The sequence below is a fragment of the Budorcas taxicolor genome, chromosome 3 (assembly GCF_023091745.1).
Source record: "Budorcas taxicolor isolate Tak-1 chromosome 3, Takin1.1, whole genome shotgun sequence".
Taxonomy (NCBI): Eukaryota; Metazoa; Chordata; class Mammalia; order Artiodactyla; family Bovidae; genus Budorcas; species Budorcas taxicolor.
Window position 1 is genome coordinate 59,018,677 of NC_068912.1, and position 17,996 is coordinate 59,036,672.

General features: G+C 43.4%; 1 protein-coding gene across 2 annotated transcripts in view; it reads left to right on the forward strand.

The window, feature by feature from the left end:
* Positions 1–9,806: 9,806 nt before the first annotated feature.
* The window catches only part of LPAR3 (lysophosphatidic acid receptor 3), an 85,683-nt gene continuing 77,493 nt past the window's right edge, over positions 9,807–17,996 (forward strand). The window contains exon 1 of one of the 2 annotated variants that reach the window (XM_052637198.1): positions 9,807–9,927. The gene's annotated coding sequence lies outside the window, so the exon portion shown is untranslated. The remainder of the gene's footprint in view (positions 9,928–17,996) is intronic. The other variant, XM_052637197.1, reaches the window with a different exon arrangement.

The window sequence follows — 17,996 nt, forward strand, 5'->3', positions numbered from 1 at the left end:
ATGAAAAGATGATGAAAAGCCACCAGAGAAACATAAAACTGCCATGAGACACCACTTCACACACACTATAATGACCAAAATTAGAGCGACAAAGAAAACCAGTATTGGCGAAAAGTGAACCAATCAGGAGTCTTATATATTGCCAAAAAGAGTGTTAAATGGTACAGTCTTTTGAAAACCTATTTATTAATTGCTGTTCTGTGACTCAGCAATTCTACCTGTGGTTCTCTACGCAAAAGAAATGAGAACATGTGTCCATAAAAGTCTTGTATGGCAGTATTCAGAGCAGTCTTATTTATAGTAGCCCCAAATTAGAAATAGCACAAATGTCCATTAACAGGTGAATGAATACATTTTTTTATATCTGTACAGTGGAATGCTACTCAACAACAACAAAAGCAATGAACTACTGATATAGCAACAACTGGGGTGAATGTCAAAAGCGTTAAGCTGAATGAGAGAAGCCAGATACAGCATATGATTCTACTTATATGAAGTTCTAAAACAAAGAAAACTAAGACCTAGTGATTGAAATCAGAATGTCGGGGATTCACTGGAAAAGGGCCCAAGAGAAGTTCTGCTCTTCTTTCTCCATCTTTTTTAGTTAGACGTTTAGGTCACTGATTTTTGAACTTTATTTCTTTCTAATATCAGTACTTAAAGCTAAATATTGTTTTGGCTGCAGCCCATAAATTTTGGTATGTAATGTTTCCATTATCATTCAGTTCAAAATATTTTCTAAATCCTCTTGTGATTTCTTCTTTGACCAATAGGCTATTTTCTGCATATTGCTTAATTTATAGATACTTGGGGATTTTCTAGGTATCTTTTTGTTACTGGCTTCTAATTGATTACCATTTTGTCCAGAGAATTATCTCAGTCCCCTTAGATTCATTGAAACTTGTTGTATGATTCAGAAAATGGTCTAACTGTGACGGTTACATGTGCACTTAAAACTACATGTATTCTGTAGTTGGAGGGTATAATGTTTAATAAATGCCAACTGGGTCAGGTTGGTTGATAGTGTTGTTCAAATCATCTATAATCTAATTTTTTGTCTACCTGTTATATAATTACAGAGAAACAGATGTTAAAATCTCCAGCTATGAGTATGAATTTGTCTATTTCTCCTTTCAGTTCTGTTAAATTTTATTTCATACATTTTGAAGTTCTGTTATTTGATGAATGGATCCTTTTAACTTCATGAAATAACCCTGCTTTATTTTCTGGTAATAATCTCATCTTTAAAAAAATTAGTATACTATCTCTTGCTAATTTTCACTTCAATTTGAGATATGTACGTTATTACATTTATAGTTGTAAAGACTGAGTGATACTGGCCAAGTTTGTATAACTAGTGAACACTAAAAGTTGAGCATACTAAAGTTAGCTGAGCACAGTTGAGCATACTAAAGTTTTTGAGTCTGACAGAAAGTCTTCAAAGTTATAGCTACTGTAATGAATATAGTCTCCTATGATAAAGTTCTATAAAATGTCTTTTTAAAAATCTTTTTGGCTTTCACAATATTTTTCTATTTAATATTTATTCCTACATGCATGAATCATTATTCTTATTAATATTCATGCCTCTCTCATCGTTCTTTACCTCCACTGTATTCATTTCCACCACAATACAACATTACCAAAGTAAGCTACATCCCAGAAATTAAAAGGAGGCCGAGAATTGAGCTTCTTAAAAAATATATTCATTTATAGGAAAATAATTTATTATGACATTTTCTTGTCTGTTAGGAAAAAATATTTATTAATGACTGCAAGCCCAAGTATACAATTATGTGATGTGATTATTACAATGTGCTTCTTTCATAAAACCATAGAATCCTATGGTATTTTATATTAAATTATTTGTTTTAAAACTTCTCCACATTAAAAAAGAATGAAAATTTCTCTTGATCTTCTATGTTGAATGAATCAATTCTCTGTTTTAAATGGACTAAAGGTTAATTGCTCAAATCACTTCTGGAGTCCATTCATATCTTAGTCTTTTGTGTTATTATTCAAATTATACCAAAACATTAACCCAGCCAGTGGCTATGAAATCCAGTTGAAACAATCAATCCTGGAGATAAGAATGTTAGGGTCATATTACAGCATTCTTTTGCAAAACAAGGAAAAATATTTAGTGCATGGAATGCAGAAAATTCTAACAAGATTTATTTACAACTGTTTGCTTTTCCTTTTTCAGGTTTACTAGAACAAATATTTGTGCAGCTGAAAGTGTTGCTGGTCGCAGGTCCTTGATGGCTTCCCAGGGAAAATATGAAGTGGTAGCTTGAGTGTCAGGTTTGGGAGTAGAAGCTGGCCTATTACATAAGGTGTTCTCATTGTGTATGCATGGCTTCCGCTTTGCCTGCCTACACCCTTAGCACCTCACTGGCTGAATACACGCAACCTCCATGATGTACTCTTAAAGTTATCTTGGTGTCATATGCACACATTTCTCAGAATGCAAACTTAGGCAGGCAAACATGTAACTATTTTTCTAAAAGTGTATCTAAAATCTACCTTGAACCTCCTATTTCTATCACTGACAGGCAACTTCATCAGTCTTGGTCATTTGAAGTTAATACTTAGGTTTCTGCCCCTCCCATTTTCTCCCTACTGCGGCAAATAAGTCCTGAACAGACTTATTAGTGTCCAAGTGTTGGGGTAGAATGAGTGGGTGATGAACACATGGTGTACCTTCTCTGAAGAGGTAAGTCTTTGGATCCTGGCTCAGTTCCTGGTATACCCACTGCCAGGATTTCCCTTCACGTACTTCTCCATACAGAACTGACTTTAGTGTTGTTCTGTATCAGTCTGGGACCCACAAAAAACTCAGACAGTGGGTTCAGTTCCTCCTATGTCTAGCTGTGCCATGTCACCAGTACTGCTGTTCCATCATCACCGCAGCATGGAGCACAGAGGCAAGAGTGTTTCTTACCCAAGTCTCAGATGGACAGCAGGGCATGGTATATCTCTACCTGTATTAATGAGGATGAATTCAGTTTTGTTGTGGTGGCAAATGCTCCCCAAATCTCAGTGGCATAAAAGGACAAAGGTTTATTTCTCACTTGTATGTCACTCCTGGGTCAGGCATGGTACTGCTGGTTCTTGCCCTCTTCACTCTTGGGTCCAGGTTGATGGAACTGACTCTGTCTGGGACACTGCTGATATCAGAGCAGAGGAAGAGGGAACAGGGTGAACTTGATTCTGGCTAGTAGCACAGCTCACACTTTATTGACCAAAGAAGTCAAATGGATAAGCAGAGAACTATAATTATTCCCCAGAAAAGGGGAAGCTTATGTTTTTAAAAAATACAGTCTACCACTCTAATCCTGGGTTCATAACAAAAGGGAAAGATCTGTCTTTCTCTAATAATTTAGCCTGAGGAATGGTGAGAAGTCAGCACCTTCATGCTCAAGGATATCAGTATTACGTTTCCTCTTCTTAAGTTCTCCTCTCCAGTCAAGGAGGACCTTATCTAGTCTTCAGGGAGGATGGTCTGGTTCTTCATCTGTTTTCTTTTAGTTGATTGCTTATGGGAAAATTTTTTATGTTCAGTTTCTTTCAGCATTTAGCCCTTTGAAGATTAAGAGCACCCAACTTTTGCAAATCACAAATCTGAGTCCAAGGGGCATCCTAGTTATTATGGTTTTATAATGTATTTTCATATCTGCTAAACCAATCTGATTACCTGGACCACAGCCTTGTCTAACTCAATAAAACTATGAGCCATTCATGTAGGGCCATCCAAGATGGACAGGTGATAGTAGAGAATTCTGAAAAAACGTGGTCCACTGGAGAAGGGATTGGCAAACCACTTCAGTATTCTTGCCTTGAGAACTCCATGAATGGTATGAAAAGGCAAAAAGAAAGGCAAAAAGATGAATTCCCCAAGTCAGTAGGTGCCAAATATGCTACTGGGAGTCAGTGGAGAAATAACTCCAGAAAGAATGAAGGGATGGAACCAAAGCAAAAACAACATCCAGTTGTGGATATGACTGGTGATGGAAGTAAAGTGTGATGCTGTAAAGAGCAATAATGCATAGGAACCTGGAATGCTAGGTCCATGAATCAAGGCAAATTGGAAGTGATCAAATAGGAGATGGCAAGAGTGAATATCAACATTTTAGGAATCAGCGAACTAAAATGGATTGGCATGGGTGAATTTAACTCAGATGAACATTATATCTACTATCGTGGGCATGAATCCCTTAGAAGAAATGGAATAGCCATCATAGTCAACAAAAGAATCCAAAATGCAGTACTTGGATGCAATCTCAAAAGCGACAGAATGATCTCTGTTCGTTTCCAAGGCATACCATTCAATACCACAGTAATCCAAGTTTATGCCCCAACCAGTAATGCTGAAGAAGCTGAAGTTGAACGGTTCTATGAAGACCTACAAGACCTTCTAGAACTAGCACCAAAAAAGATCTACTTTTCATTATAGGGGACTGGAATGCAAAAGTAGGAAGTCAAGAAATACCTGGAGGAACAGGCACATTTGACCTTGGAGTACAAAATGAAGCAGGTCAAAGGCTAACAGAGTTTTGCCAAGAGAACGCACTGGTCATAACAAACACCCTCTTGCAACAAGACAAGAGAAGACTCTACACATGGACATCACCAGATGGTCAATGCTGAAATCAGATTGATTATATTCTTTGCAGCCAAAGATGGAGATGCTCTATACAGTCAGCAAAAACAAGACTGGGAGCTGACTGTGGCACAGACCATGAACTCCTTATTATCAAATTCAGACTTAAATTGAAGAAAACAGGGAAAACCACTAGACCATTCAGGTACAACCTAAATCAAATCCCTAAACTTATACAGTAGAAGTGACAAATAGATTCCAGGGATTAGATCTGATAGACAGAGTGCCTGAGGAACTATGAACAGAGGTTCGTTACATTGTACAGGAAGCAGAGATCAAGACCATCCCCAAGAACAAGAAATGCAAAAAGGCAAAATGGGTGTCTGAGGAGGCCTTACAAATAGCTGTGAATAAAAGAGAAGCGAAAGGCAAAGGAGAAAAGAAAAGATATACCCATTTGAATGCAGAGTTCCACAGAATAGCAAAGAGATATAAGAAAGTCTTCCTCAGCAATCAATGCAAAGAAATAGAGGAAAACAATATAATGGGAAAGTCTAGAGATCTCTTCAAGAAAATTAGATATACCAAGGGAAGATTTCATGCAAAGATGGGCACAATAAAGGACAGAAATGGTATGGACCTAACAGAAGCAGAAGATATTAAGAAAAGGTGGCAAGAATGCACAGAAAACTATATAAAAAAGATCTTCAAGACCCAGATAATCACAATGGTGTGATCACTCACCTAGAGCCAGACATCCTGAAATGCGAAGTCAAGTGGGCCTTAGGAAGCATCACTACGAACAAAGCTAGTGGAGGTGATGGAATTCCAGTTGAGCTATTTCAAATCCTGAAAGATGATGCTGTGAAAGTGCTACATTTAATATGCCAGCAAATTTGGAAAACTCAGCAGTTGCCACAGGACAGGAAAAGGTCAGTTTTCATTCCAATCCCAAAGAAAGGGAATCCCAAAGAATGCTCAAACTACTGCACAATTGTACTCATCTCACACGGTAATAAAGTGCTCAAAATTCTCCAAGCCAGGCTTCAACAGTATGTGAACTGTGAACTTCCAGATGTTCAAGTTGGATTTAGAAAAGGCAGAGGAACCAGAGATCAAATTTCCAACATCTGCTGGATCAGCGAAAAAGCAAAAGAGTTCCAAAAAAACATCTACGTCTATTTTATTGACTATGCCAAAGCCTTTGACTGTGTGGATCACAACAAACTGTGGAAAATTCTGAAAGAGATGGGAATACCAGACCACCTGACCTGCCTTCTGAGAAATCTGTATGCAGGTCAGGAAGCAACAGTTAGAACTGGACATGGAACAACAGACAAGTTCCAAATAGGGAAAGTAGTACATCAAGGCTGTATATTGTCACCCTGCTTATTTAACTTATATGCAGAGTACATCATGAGAAACGCTGGGCTGGATGAAGCATAAGCTGGAATCAAGATCACTGGGAGAAATGTCAATAACTTCAGATACACAGATGACACCACCCTTACGGGACAAAGCAAAGAAGAACTAAAGAGCCTCTTGATGAAAGTGAAAGAGGAGAGTGAAAAAGTTGGCTTAAAACTCAATACTCAGAAAACTAAGATCATGGCATCTGGTCCCATCACTTCATGGTAAATAGATGGGGAAACAATGGAAACAGTGACAGACTTTATTTTGGGGGGCTCCAAACTCACTGCAGATGGTGACTGCGGCCATGAAATTAAAAGACGCTTGCTCCTTAGAAGAAAAGTTATGACCAACCTAGACAGCATATTAAAAAGCAGAGACATTACTTTGCCAACAAAGGTTCATCTAGTCAAAGCTATGGTTTTTCCAGTAGTCATGTATGGATGTGAGAGTTGGACTATAAAGAAAGCTGAGCAACGAAGAATTGATGCTTTTGAACTGCGGTGTTGGAGAAGACTCTTGAGAGTCCCTTGGACTGCAAGGAGATCCAACCAGTCCATCCTAAAGGAAATCACTCCTGTATATTCATTGAAAGGACTGATGCTGAAGGTGATACTCCAATAATTTGGCCACCTGATGTGGAGAACTGACTCATTGGAAAAGATCCTGATGCTGGGAAAAATTGAAGGTGGAAGGATAAGGGGATGACAGGATGAGATGGCTGGATGGCATCACTGACTCAATGCACATGAGTTTGAGTAATCTACGGGAGTTGGTGATAGACAGGGAGGCATGGCGTGCTGCAGTCCATGGAGTTGCAAAGAGATGGACATGACTGAACAACTGAACTAAACTGCAAGCAAGATCCCCATTATGATTTTCAAAATTGGTCACTTGGTACAAGGATAAAAATATGCAGAAGTAAGTAGTGATGGGATCAAAATCTAAGAAGTAGTGATATTTTTGAATGATTCATGCATGTCATATGAGATGGTTTACTCAATTTAAATGAAGTTTAGATTAATGTTGATTTTTGATATTTTGGTATTTCGAACTATTCCTGTGACTTTCATTATGGCTTTCCACTTGAAGTTGCAGTTGAGAGAGACTCTACATGGCCATCACCTTCCTTGTGCCTTCTATCTTTTCTTTTGGTTTCTTTAGAAATGACCTTTTCTTCAGGCTTTCGTCAGAACCTTCCAGGTAAGTTATTTCAGGTACCACTGACATCTCACTTTATAGCTGCCATTCCACTTCCTTATACCATTCACCTGCTTTAAGCATCAGCATTGCTAATTAGGGCAGATAAGCAAAATTGAATGGTGATTCAGTTCAGATACTTCCCAAAGGTAAGAAAGACAAATGTATGAGTCCCTGCCCTATACTTGGAGGTCTAAGCTGAACTGGGGGCTGAGGAACAGGAGCCTCTTTTCATAAGTCCTGAGAAAAAGAAGTCCTGCCCATGTCCCATTTTGCTTCTCATCATGGCAGCTGGCTGACCTGGTTTTAGTTTTGTTTGCTTATTTATTTATTTTGCAGCATTTCTTCCCTGCCAAGTAAATGCTGGCTGACACAAGCTCTCCAAGGTCGTAACTGTTCTTCCAGCCATCACTATTCCATTCTATCAAGTATTGTAGAATCCATCCCCTACACTGGCCTGCCTTTCCCCTCATAGAAACAATGTTATAAATCTTTGGGTCTCCAGGAACATAAACTAGACCAGTTTGTATACAGGAAGCTGATCAGTAAATGTTTGTTGAAAAAGTTTTGAATGATTTTCCAGCCAGTGATCTTTAAGGCAAAGCATATCCTCAGGCTTTGTGTTTACCATTTTTTGCTGTTAATTTTAATTTGGTTTTACTGATTAAAAAAAAAAAATTTTTTTTTTTTTGGTAGAAAAGTGAGATACTGTAGGCCCTACAAGGATTTACAGAATCTGGTGGATAATCCCTCCACAAAACTAGAATTTAGAGCCACATTTGTCTCTTTACTTGCCCTTTGCGTCCTATCTCCTTTTTCCTGTTCCTGCCTATAGGTCAATAAACCAGCTGTTCTTCCTGCCCCATCCCCTCTGCATATCTTTCTCGCATCACTTCCTCGTCTTCTGCTCAGATTTATTAAAAACCATCTAGTTAGAATGTCTTTTTCCTTTTGCAACACAGTTCACCATCTTTCCTTCTCCTTTCTCCCTTTTAAGGATTCATACAACAAAGGTAATCACATCTGGGTCGACAAGATCCCTGTTCCACTTTGCATTGCTCCAGTTCAGGAAGTTCCCAAGTTACAACATAATGAGTTGCCAAAATCCCTTTGCTAATAAGTTGTTTGGAACCTGGAACAAATTTCCCAGCAAAAAGAAGGTTCTATGTGGTGTTTACAGTTCCCAGTCCAGCCTACAAGTTACTCACTCAACACACTACAGATTTATTGAGTCAAGCATTTGGTAAGTGCTGGTGGTTGAGAATTTTTGTGTTTACCACATTGCCCTTCAGCACTGTTATTTGAGTTGAAATGTTCACTCCCCTGGCCTCATTCTCATATATATCGTCTGTAAGAGTTTTGCTTGTTCTGGTAAACATGATCTTTAGCACTAACTGCAAGTTGTATCTCTCTATGTACAATTCATCTGTAAGACACCACAGTCGTTTTCTGCACACCCAGAAGAAGCAACAATATTTTGGGCACATGTTGATGAACATATAACCCAATCTCTATGAAAGTTTGAAGCACACTAGGCCTACAGGATGAGATCCATTGCATAAAGAATAAAACATTATTATTTGCAGGGGGAGCAGAATTTCTTTAATGGTAAGAGAAAAGTTATCATCCAGATTGTTTCCTGGGATATGATTCCTAGTTAGCATACAAAAGGACCCAATATCAGCATTGAATGATGAATGAAAGAATGGATGAATGAATGGCAAAGGGTTACAGGAAGACTTCTCTTCTGTCTGGGTTTCGCAAGGTTTTGAAGCATGAGGAGGAAGGACCTCAATTTACCGTATTTCCCTCCTGTGTGGTCACTGGGAAAATGCGACTCTCTGCATGTCTGTGCCTTTTTTGCTTTGCAGACTTTAGAGAGAACAAAGTCTTCATGACAAACATTGTTTTACTTTGCACCTTCCTTCTTTACCAAAGGTGGGTCAATGGAGGCTTTAAATTTCAGCTTTGAGAAACAGTATCCAAGACTCTTGACCCCAAGAGGCCCATAATTCTCTTACAAGAACTTTAAGTATTTTTTGTTCCCTGTTGCAATAAACAGGTGCCTAGGAAAGGCCCCGAATCAAATATCTGTAAACACCCTTGGCCTCTGCGGCTGCCTGCTCCCTTAAAGGGCTTCGGGATTCGAGTTTTAGAGCAAGTGGCCAGCTGCCTCCCACGTGGGCTGTACTTTCCTGAAGGCACTTCAAAGGAATCTCTCCCCGCAGAATGAGGAGAGGTACAGGGGGACAGTGCTTTAATACAGGGCTCCAAGGTATGGCTCTGTAGGGCCTGTGGGTGCTAGGGGTCCTTCAATGAGTGCCATCTCCTCCTGGAGGCCGGTCGCACTCCTGAGGACCAGTCCCAGGCAGAAGGGTATCTGAAGAGCCCCGAGCGCCGATCCGTGCCTCGCCGGTGGGGGGCGCTCTCCCGTGGGAACAGTCGGGCCGAGCGGAGCGGGGAGAGGCGGAGCAGGGCGGGACGCGGACCCCCCGCCCCCTGGGCCCCGCCCCTCGCTCTGCCAAACTTTGGGTTCCCAGGGAGTCTCAGCGGCCACTGGAGAGGAGGCGCGCCGCCGCCCGCCCGCCCGCCCGCCGCGTCCTCCGCCGCTGCTAGCGCCCGGCCCCGGTCGCCCGTCGCGCTCGGCCCCGAGGGCATGCGGCAGCAGCAGCGGTCCCGGTTCCCGGGCTCGGCGGCGCGGGCGAGCGTGAGCGGTGAGTGGGGCGCGGAGCTCGGGGAGGGTTCCCGGAGCTGCAGCCGGCCGGGCCGCGTGGGGAGGTCGGGGCTCATCTCTGCCGGGCCCGGCCCGGGCTTTTTTGGGTTGCCTGGCGTCCAGCCCGGACCCCAAACCTATTCCACGTACCTTGGACAGACCTCTTTGGGCGACGTGGAGCACATCTTGCCCTTTCCGCCTTCCCTTTTTCCCGCTAGGAGTGAAAAGCCGTCGGGATGCGGAATCCGCGCTGCGTCCGTCCGTGCTCTGAGCTGGTGGGCTGGGCGCAGAGGAGCGGAGAGCCAGGCGCAGGTTCCGCTCTGCCTTTGCACAGGTCCCTCTTTTCCAAACTCGATCTTGCAGCCCTCGATGGTGAATTGAGGTTCTCCCGTAGAGCCCACAGATGTAACATTTTCCAGCCATCAACTCCTTCCGGGCTGGCGGTGTGTTAGTTACGGAACAGTTCGAACCATGCGAGGTATCCAGAGATTTGGGAAATGGTTATTATGAATTCACTAGTAACTGTCAGAGGCAGTGCTTTGAGTAAGTGAAGGTCCTGACGGTCCCCCTCACCATCGGTAGACAAAAGCGCTTTGTTCTGTAGCAGTGTTACTTTATTGCTTTCCTTCAACAAGCTACAACTACCTAAACTTGCTTAGAAATTTCTCAAGCAAGTACTTTGAGGAGTGACTGTGCGTATTGGAAACAGTTTAGTTTTATTAAGGGAATCATTCAAACTGCCCCCAAAACATGTAGGTCATTTTTAAACGGCATTTTCCACGAAATGTTACTTACTACTGTCACTGCTGTGCATTTCTCCCCCCTCACTTCTTTGCTGCCCTGGGTATTACCTGGCTTTGGCATATTATTTTAGAAGTTAAGGGCTTCTTTCAGCTTCTCGCGGTTCCTACTTTTCTAAGTCAGAGAATAAAGTAAATGCGATCCCTCTCCACCAGTTGGTTACTGTTTCATACACTGCACAGCATGTCATCAATGCATGAACTTTTGTGTTGCTAAGGAGAGTTATTGGGCTTTCCAGTGAACTACTTATCAGGGGTTGCTAACCCTGCTTCCCATGAGGAATTGCATCCAATTTTGTGTGTTCTGATCCAGTGAATAGAGTTCTTTTTTTGAAGAGAAAGGATACAGTTAGAAACACACCACCTCTGCTCTATTAACACCATGCTTGTCCAAACAAAGTGGGCTGTTCTAAAAAAGACCAGCAAGCAACCCCTGCCAGTGAGGTTTCTATACTTGAAATAAGCTTCTGGAGGTGTCTCTTGTACCATGTGACTGTATGTATCATGTGGTGATATTCAGTCATCTGGATATAACTTATTCATTGTTATGTCAGTATAATACCAAGTGCGTGCATGTGTGTGAATGCATGCTCAGTCATATCCGACTCTTTGCAGCTCCATTGACTGTTGCCTGCCGGGTTCCTCTGTCCATCCATGGGATTCTCCAGGCAAGAATACTGGAGTGGGTTGCCATTCCCTTCTCCAGGGGTTCCTCCCAACCCAGGGATCAAACCCATGTCTCTTCCATCTCCTGCATTGGCAGGTGGGTTCTTTAACACCAGCACTACATGGGAAGTCCATATGAGTACCAAGTACCTAAAAAAACATTATTTGAACACATTTTTCAGGTTTTCTATTTTTGTCTTTAGAATTCAAAACTTTCTAGCTTTAAGTAACACATTTCTAAATCTTACAAGTGCATAAGGAGTAGTTACCATTCTCTTTATATTATTAGGTCAGGTCTAGTTAAATATCTAGGTTTCCCTGGTATCTCAGTGGTACAGTCTGTCTGCCAACACAGGAGACTTTGGTTCGATCCCTGGGTCAGGAAGAATCCCTGGAGAAGGAAATGGCAACCCACTGGGAAATGCTATGGACAGAGGAGCCTGGTGGGCTACAGTCCATGGGGTCACAGAGAGTTGAATAGGACTTAGTGACTAAAGAACAATTTACATATCCGGATGATTTACAAGATGTTTAATTGAGTAGATCTACGTATATTTTCTGCAAATGAAGACTAAAACGAAAACATTTCAAACTGGGATAATTTTCCATTTGTGTTCATCATAACCTATCTGAAAATCTACATGCTAATCCTCTCTCATTTTCCCAAAACTCATAGACACAGAGGAACCCTTGCACACATAGCTCCATAGCCAGTCAGCAGTCACGGCACACACCCTCAGAGTGGTGCACCCATGCCGGAGGCTGGCTGCCTCTCCCCCAGGTTTTTCATCTTGGAGCAGAAATCCACCATAATCTAAGCCTAGCATCTGATTTCTTCGGGCTGTGGCTGGGGGAATCATTGTAACTCGAATGGGAATTGCTATAACTCAAATTACCCATTAGCCATTCTCTGTGAAGTATATATTAGTTCAAAATGCTTTCTGGACTGTGATTATACCCAACAGAGTGGTTAAGTCTGATTGCAAGGTTCTAAATGCCAGAGCCCAGGCCCAGGGCGTTATTACTGTGGTGTAAAGAGAAGAGCTGGGCTTTGCAGTCAGACCAGCCTTTGTTCCAGGCCAGGCTTTGCGACTAGGAATACTTTGCTTCACCTCTCTAATTTCCTTGTCTGTAAAAATGAAGGTTATATCCACCTCCCAAGATGAAAAGAGAAAGTACTTATTGGGGTCTCGATGTACAGGAAGTACTCCTTAAATGTTGGCTGCCCCCTTTCCCTCCTAGATAAACCCTAAAATATTGACATTTCTGTAAACATGGTGCAAATGTACATTGTACTGGTGAGAGTGCAAAGAGAGATTCCCACGTCCTGGGTGACTTAGAGATGTTCTTCTCACTTTTCTCACTCATTTTCCTGCTTCCTGGCCATGGCCCTTTTACTCTTCTGTCCATCGTTTCTCCTGAAGGTACTGAGCTGCCCCCTCTCTGACTTCTGTCCCTCATCCTGGATTCTTTCTGTATGTGGAGGAGTCCCCTGGAACTTAGTCCTGCCGTGGCTGGGAAAGGTGGAGGTGAGGGGTGCAGAGCTGAGTGAAAGCCCCAAGAGCTTGTGCCCTTACAGTGCTGCGTTAGAGAGGCAATTTGCTGTACAGGGGTCTGAGTTCTAATCCCAGCCACACTGGAGTGAACTCTTGTGACCTTAAATAAATTGCGTATCATCTTTGAATCGGTTTTCTCATTTGCACAATGGGGATAATAATTCCTTTTCTAGCTACCTGCATTGGTTGTGTTGGGTCCCATTAAATCAGGTATGCAGAAGAGCTTTGTGCTCGGCCAGGGTCACATAGTGGAGAAGGCAATGGCACCCCACTCCAGTACTCTTGCCTGGAAAATCCCACGGACAGAGGAGCCTGGAAGGCTGCAGTCCATGGGGTTGCTGAGGGTCAGACGTGACTGAGTGACTTCACTTTTCACTTTCATGCATTGGAGAAGGAAATGGCAACCCACTTCAGTGTTCTTGCCTGGAGAATCCCTGGGACGGAGGAGCCTGGTGGGCTGCCATCTATGGGGTCACACAGAGTCGGACATGACTGAAGTTACTTAGCAGTAGCAGGGTCACATAAATGTTGGAATTAAAGAGGCAGGGCCTCCAGATATGGGGCAGACAGGCTGTAGGGCTGGGAGGAACTCCACATGGGTGTTGGACGTGCTGAGTGAACTTACTGCCTCCTCAAGGAGGAAATCCTGCCAAAGGCTGCGAGATTGCTCTGTGGGAAATATAAGAGGAAGAGAAATTTCAGGACCAGGATTACCTAACATTGTGTGATCGAAGGCTCAGGGCAAAGGTCCAAAGAAGTTTTCATTCCATCTTAGAATTACCTGTGCTGTCTGCTCATCTCAGTTCTTAGTAGATGGAAACATAGAGTTAACTAACCAGCCAGTGAGTTAGAGCAGAGTGGTATTGGCGATCATCAGACATTAAATTGGGGTGCCCACTGCAGATGGTGACTGCAGCTATGAAATTAAAAGACGCTTACTCTTTGGAAGAAAAGTTATGACCAACCTAGACAGCATATTCAAAAGCAGAGACATTACTTTGCCGACTAAGATCCGTCTAGTCAAGGCTATGGTTTTTCCTGTGGTCATGTATGGATGTGAGAGTTGGACTGTGAAGAAGGCTGAGCCCTGAAGAATTGATGCTTTTGAACTGTTGTGTTGGAGAAGACTCTTGAGAGTTCCTTGGACTGCAAGGAGATCCAACCAGTCCATTCTGAAGGAGATCAACCCTGGGATTTCTTTGGAAGGAATGATGCTAAAGCTGAAACTCCAGTACTTTGGCCACCTCATGTGAAGAGTTGACTCATTGGAAAAGACTCTGATGCTGGGAGGGATTGGGGGCAGGAGGAGAAGGGGATGACCAAGGATGAGATGGCTAGATGGCATCACGGACTCGATGAACGTGAGTCTGAGTGAACTCCGGAAGTTGGTGATGGACAGGGAGGCCTGGCGTGCTGTGATTCACGGCATCGCAAAGAGTCGGACACGACTGAGCGACTGAACTGAACTGATCCTGTCCCTGGGCTTCCCAGGTAGCACTAGTGGTGAAGGACCAGCCGGCCAATGAAGGAGACAGAAGAGATGTGAGTTCATCCCTGGGCCAGGAGGATTGTCTGGAGAAGGGCACGGCAACCCACTCCAGTATTCTCGCCTGGAGAATCCCATGGACAGAGGAACCTGGTGGGCTACAGTCCATGGGGCCGCAAAGAGTTGGACACTACTGATGCAACTTAGCACGCATGCACAAGCCGTCCTCACTGGCCTGTGCCTACTGGTAACTTGAGTCTCCAAGGCTTACTCTGCAAAGCACTAAACTGACTCAAGGCATTCCCCCTCCTACCCCAAACAATTAAGCTTATTATTTAATTCAGTCTGAAAGGTGTGTGTTGCTCTCTGTCTGACTTACCTGGTGAGCCAGAACAGAGCCCAGTGAAAGGAAAGTCTCACTTCCTGGATTGTACCCCCTCTTCCCTCTCCAGGCTGATGTCTTCATCCTTATTGCTCTTCATCTCCTGGCCTGGCCTCTGTGGCTCCGACCCCTAGCCTCTTGTCCCATCTGCCTACTGCCTTGAACTTCCCTGCTCCCGTGGACCTTGCCTCCCATCCTCAGATGTGAATTATTCATACAGCCAAGTCTGGGCCAGACTGAGTGTCACTCTGAAAAACAACCTGCCCCACCCCTTGCTAACGATGTTAGTCAGCCCCTGAACTTACTCATCAGCTATGCTGTGTCTTTATTGTTCCCTGGATGTTCGGCTGGAGGACCTGCTAGCCCTGGTTGATTCCGCCTTGTGCAGCCTGATATGGTATTGTCAAGGTGGCTTGGCAGGTGGCAGGGATGGGTTGGAGGGCATTTTATCTCCTCCATAAGTGCCACTAGTTTGCCCAAAGGCTCTCCAAGCAAATATGCAGTCTGAATAAAAGCAGTGTGCTTGCTTTGTAAATGCACCTTTAAGGTAAGTCCCCTGGGCTCCCCTTTCAGTCATGCTGCCTCCAGACCCCTCTTTTTCAGAAAGGCTTGAGCTGTCCCCAGATGGACTCAGAGCATGTAAATCAAAGGTGGGCAGTAGAGTCCATCACAGATGTTCACTTCCCAAAGAGAGCTAGAATCCAATGTTAAGGCTCAGCGCCCTTGTTATCTTCAACTAGTTATTGAAGATCAAAGCAAGACACTGGGTATAGAACATCCCTGAATAATTTGCCTCCTGCCCTGGTTGATTTCTAAAAGGTCAATCCTTTGAATAGGAGCCCTTTCCCTGAACTAAACTGTCACATGGGCCTGGCAAGGAGGAAATAAGTATAATCTTTTTCTATATCCCCATGGTATTGGGGGGAGAAGGCAATGGCACCCAACTCCAGTATTCTTGCCTGGAAAATCCCAGGGACGGAGGAGCCTGGTGGCCTGCTGTCTGTGGGGTCACACAGAGTTGGACACGACTGAAGCAACTTAGCAGCAGCAGCACGGCCTTAGGATTAGTCAGCGTTCTCCAAAGAATGGAACCAATGGGATAGCTATGTATAAGAGGATGTTTGTTTTAAGAATTGACTTAGAGTCATGGAGGCTGAGAAGCCACACAGTCTTGCCATCTGCAAGCTGAAGAACCAGCAAAGTAGTGTAATTCAGTCTGAGTCTGAAGGCCTGGGAATAGAAGCTCTGATGTCTGAGGACAGGAGGAGATGTTATCCCAGCTCAGCCAACAGGGAATAGTGGCTCTTCTGCCTCCTTTTTGCTCTATTCAGTCTCTCAGCAGACTGGAAGATACTCAACCATGTTGCTTGAGGATCATCTTCTTTACTGAGTCAGCAGATCCAAATGCTAATCTCTTCTAGAACCACCCTCACAGCACACTTACCAGCTACCTGGGCATCCCTTAACCCAGTCGAGTTGCACATAACAATAATCCTTGTACCACCAAACCAGGAAGTTGCCATTGTTACATCAGTCCCATCCAGTCCACAAAGCCCACCCATATTTCATCACGAGTCCCCCAGATGTCTCTTTTTTTCCTGCCTGATTTGGGATTCATGTTAAATGTGTCATGTTGTTTTCTAGAATAGTTCCTCAGACTTTCCCTTTCCTAAAGCCCTTGCAGTTACACAGGTCTTACATACAGTAGATGGCTCTCAACCTGGGTCTGGCAGGCGTTTCTTCCCAACCAGACTTGAGCATATGTTCTTGGCAGGATGCTCTGCTCTGCTCAGCACATCACATCAGAAGGTACACCATATCAGCCTATCCACCACTGGAATTTTGGCCCTAATCACCTGATTATGTTGGTGTCTGCCATATCTCCCCACCTCCAATTCACCATTTTTCCCTTTGAAACATATTGGTGTTTGTGGAGAAACGTTCCGAGATTATTCTAATAGCCTGTTCCTCATTAAACCTCTACCTAAAGCCTTATTGGGATTCCATGATAGCTCAGTTGGTAAGAATCCGCCTGCAATGCAGGAGACCCCACTTTGATCCTTGGGTCAGGAAGATACACTGGAGAAGGGATAGGCTACCTACTCCAATATTCTTCGGCTTCCCTTGTGGCTCAGCTTGTAAAGAATCTACCTGCAATGTGGGAGACCTGGGTTCAATCCCTGGATTGGGAAGATCCCCTGGAGAAGAGAAAGACTACCCACTCTAGTATTCTGGCTTGGAGAATTCCATGGACTGTAAAGTTCATGGGGTTGACGAACAGTCAGACGTGACTTTTTATTCTTCCCTGCCGACTTCTGCCTGAATCAGCTACCTCTCTGAAGGTTGCCAAACGGTGATTCTTTAGTTCCATCACTCCTTTCACATTTGTTAGTTGGCATTCTATTTTAAGGAAGAACTTTCTTTCTCCTTCATGCATTTACTCATTATATTAGGATGTATTCGTGGATTCCTTTTGAATACAATGTGTTGAGATCTCTTACTATCATTACGTATTTTGATGCTCAAATTGTTCTCAGTTTGACCAGTTGAGAGTTCCTCTGAACTGGCTCCTTTGTCCTTTTGGCATCCTTATCATTCACTGAGCATTTTAAAGTTTTCTGTCATCTCGAGATAGCCCAGGCTTATCTTGTACTTTCCCTGACCTGGTTAGTCATCCCTTTTGGTAGAGAACGGTATTTAGAAAACAAGATATGGAAGGTTGGTGTGCCCATTGTTACTGGGGTATTGTTGCTTTAGATTTCTCAAAGGACAAAACTAGGAAATATATATATATATATACACATAAACATTTATATATTATCTACATAAGGCCATACATTATAAAATCATGAGTTCATGCTGCTGCTAAGTCGCTTCAGTCGTGTCCGACTCTGTGCGACCCCATAGACAGGGGCTCACTGTCTTTGGGATTCTCCAGGCAAGAACACTGGAGTGGGTTGCCATTTCCTTCTCCAATGCATGAAAGTGAAAAGCGAAAGTGAAGTTGCTCAGTTGTGCCCGACTCTTAGCGACCCCATGGACTGCAGCCTACCAGGCTCCTCCGTCCACGGGATTTTCCAGGCAAGAATACTGGAGTGGGGTGCCATTGCCTTCTCTGGAGTTCATACTAAGACCTCCAATTCCAATCCAATACCCAAGGATCTTTCTAGTCTTACCTGT